Source organism: Prunus persica, chromosome G4 (genome assembly GCF_000346465.2).
Source record: "Prunus persica cultivar Lovell chromosome G4, Prunus_persica_NCBIv2, whole genome shotgun sequence".
NCBI lineage: Eukaryota > Viridiplantae > Streptophyta > Magnoliopsida > Rosales > Rosaceae > Prunus > Prunus persica.
Window position 1 is genome coordinate 12288987 of NC_034012.1, and position 3950 is coordinate 12292936.

The following is a 3950-nucleotide window of genomic DNA, read 5'->3' on the forward strand; positions in this document are numbered from 1 at the left end:
TTAAAGCCGTGGATTTGTTTGTAATTATACGGCGTCTTATACGAAAACCTCGTCGTGTTATTTTATGAGTAAAAACGGCGGCTTTTATTGAAATCGTCGTCTTTACTTTCTACGTCGGTCTATTCATAACTTCTGCCGTTCTTTGTTTGCTTTGATTTTACACTGCGGAAATCTGTTTCAAATAGACGTCGGTTGTTTAATTAGGTACGTCGTTGTTTTTGAACAGCCATTTGAATCTCCATTTTTTAGTTGTCTAAGGTGGTATTACACGACGGTGTTTTTAGAACCGTCGTCTTTTTAAAAACCACGACGGTTTTCACTTAGACCGTCGTTGTTTTCTGGTCGTCTTTTTCGCTTTTTGTAGTAGTGCCTGCAGCGCATGCATGAGCCCAAGGAAAGTACGTAGTAGCTTGCCTAACCTGCAGCGCATGTGTGAGCCCAAGGAAAGTAGTAGCTTGCCTAACCTGCAGCTCACCAAATAATAATCAATCTCTATGTTGTTTTATGCATGTTTCTTCATCCAAGTTAAGCGGTCTTGTATACTTTGATCTCTTTTAGATGCCACTATATATAAACCAAACTGGTTTCTCTCATACAGTATGCAGCCAAACACAACTTGTAGATTGGTATGTAACCAGTTTAATAGTTGTCATACAACATAATGGTACGGTATTAAATGTTATCGAAATGCAATTTTTAGAGAATTGGCTTGAGATAGCGCCACAATAATATTCTCCACACAAGTAAGTTTTTCCCAAGCCTGTCATGCATTAAATGTTAAGGCTGATCAATTTTTTCCATATATACTTGCAGAGGTAAAAAGATCTCACAGTTTTGCACAATTACAAATCATGGCTCTAGAAGCTGGTTCAACAGCTCAATCACAAAATTCTGAGGCTGATCAAATTGTTCGACGGACAGCGAATTACCACCCGAGCATTTGGGGGCATCAGTTTATGAATTATGATTCAGAAGACATTGTAATTTATATATCACACAAATTGTTTCAATAACTAAATGCGCATGTTTCTTTGTTTTGTTTCAAAAGAAATTTGACATGTATTTTGCTCATTTAACGTACAGATAAATTATGCCTACAAGCAAGAAGAAGTTGATGACTGAAACTAGTAGTGAGGAGGGAAGTGTTCACAACCAGTGGAGATGATTTTGTCAAATCAGATGAAACTAATTGATGCAATCCAGCGCCTCGGCGTGGCGTACCACTTCGAAAAGGAAATAGAAGAAGCACTGGAACATATATATGCTGCAAATCATTTCCATGATGATGATGGTGATGGTGACCTATACAATGTTTCCCTCGGTTTTCGGCTACTAGACAACATGGACATAATGTTTCATGCAGTGAGTTATTAGAGAAATTAATGTAACGAGATTGAATTTGGCCAAAATTATTTCTTAATATCTACGTGTTGTATCCATTTGCTGCAATCGAGCAGGAATATTCAACAAGTTCAAAGATAGTAAAAATGGAGGCTTCAAGGAAAGCTTAATCGCTGATGTGCTGGGAATGCTAAGCTTTTATGAAGCAACGCATCTGAGGGTGCATGGAGAAGATATACTAGAAGAGGCTCTTATTTTCACGACAAAACATCTGGAGTCGGCAACAACCCATGTAAGCTATCAACTGGCAGAACAAATAGCTCAAGCCCTAAAGAGACCTCTCCGAAAGAGTCTCGAGAGGTTATGCGCCCGTCGGTTCATGTCCATCTACCAAGATGAAGCTTCACATAATGAAGCTCTATTAAAACTTGCCAAGTCAGATTTCAATCTTGTTCAGTCTTTGCATAAACAGGAGCTCAGTGAGATTATTAGGTAGGTTATCTTTTAATTATGTGAGATTAATTACGAGCACTGACTGTAATTAAGTTAGTACCTCACTAATTAAAGCCGTCAATTAGGTGGTGGAAAGAACTAGACTTTGGAAGGAAGCTGCCTTTTGCAAGAAACAGAATTGTGGAGTTATACTGCTCGATTTTGGGGGTCTATTTTGAGCCCCAATACCTTGTTGGAAGAAAATTTGTCACAAAAATTATTGCCCTGATGTCTGTAATGGATGATATCTACCACGCGTTCGGTACATTTGAAGAACTTGAGATCTTTACCGAAGCAATTCATCAAAGGTTTGAAATTATTTATTAAAAAAATTTGTTTTGTTTATATTTTATATGCTTCAGATGAATATGGTGTATGCAATTTACAGATGGCATGCCAATTGCATGGATGGAGTGCCAGACTACATGCAAATATTCTTCCATACGCTTTTGAATGTTGTCAATGAAATTTAGGAGGAGATGGTGAAGGAAGGAAGAGCATACCGAGCTCACTATGCAAAAGAAGCTGTATGGTAATTAATTAAACAAACACACAGCTTATTAATTCACTATTATAATTAATTTACATAATATTTATGTCCCACATATGCAGTGGAAAACTATTACCAAAGCTTACTTTGATGAGGCCAAATGGTTCCACGAAGGATGCATCCCAAGCATGGAGGAGTATATGCGTGTTGCTGCAACTTCTGCTGCTAGCTTCGCACTTTCAGCTACATCTTTAGTTGGCATGGGAGATATTGTAACCAAGGAGTCCTTTGAGTGGTTGTTCAATGACCCTAAAATTCTTAAAGCTTCCAATATCATTGTTAGGCTCATGGATGACATCGTTTCAAGCAAGGTACACAGAAACTACGTACTAAATTGTGCTTTAAGTATTGCATAACTTAGGTCTCTCAATTCATAACTATTTCATCACTTATATTATTTTTTGGGATTCTGGATTCTATTTTTGCAGTTTGAAAAAGAGAGGGGCCATGTTGCTTGTGCTATTGATTGTTACATGAAGCAATATGGGGTCTCAGATGAGCAAGAGATAATTGATGTCTTCAACAAACAAATTGTGGATTCGTGGAAGGATATCAACGAGGAGTTCCTTAGACCAACTTCTATGCCGATGCCTATCCTTGAACGTATTGTTAATTTAACAAGAGTGGTGGATCTCCTCTACAAAAAATATGATGCATACACACATGGTGGAAAAGTGATGAACGATTGCATCGCTTCGTATTTGATTGATCCGGCACCAGTATGAGCCTATGAGTTGGATTATGAGAAAGAACTAGCTGTGCTTTATATATTCACTATTTGAATAATATGACCTAATGGCTTTGAGTTAGCCGTAGTGTCAGTTTAGTATTGTTGTACTTCAAAAAAAGTTGTTTATCTTGAGAATAATCAACTTTGAAATAAAGCAGCTGAGTGTAGTGAAATTGTTGTGAGTATAAACAACACTGTTAAAGTGTCTAGTAAACTTTTATGTAGAATTATTGTGGTTGTGTATAATATCGAAAAAAGACATGATGTTAAAAGTGTTATTAACTTATTTGAGTAGCCTACAAGCATAGCCTAGAAGAAAACTGTTATAAAAATAAAATAAGAGAATATGGAAAGTACCACTGAATATTGGGAGTAGAATTGTATTTGCTCTTGTAATGTTTACACTGACAGAATTTCCTCTCATATAGAAATCACTCTCCTTTCTTTCCTCTCTTCTCCTTTGGTGTGTTCTACAATTGAATGAGCAAGCCTATTTATAGGCAAATTGGATGGCTTCATTACCCAACATTATTATTAAGCTTCCAACATCATCATTAAGCTTTTGACTAAGCTTCCAACATAATCATTAAGCTTTTGACTAAGCTTCCAACATCATCATTAAGCTTTTGACTAATACATTCTTTATGTGGGCTTCATCTCTCACTTTACAACACTCCCCCTTAGAGACCACATGTCCCTAGGTTGGTTGCCTCATTAAAACCTTGCTTGAAAAAAAACCCTGTGGGAAAAAACTTAAGCGAAGGAAAAAGAGTACAACTTTATTTGGGACATAAGGATAATGTTAAATGCGCTCATGTTGCCTCATTAAAACCTTGC

The 3950-nt window shown here is 36.9% G+C and overlaps 1 pseudogene; it reads left to right on the forward strand.

The window, feature by feature from the left end:
* LOC109948857 lies at window positions 636–3395 on the forward strand (annotated as a pseudogene).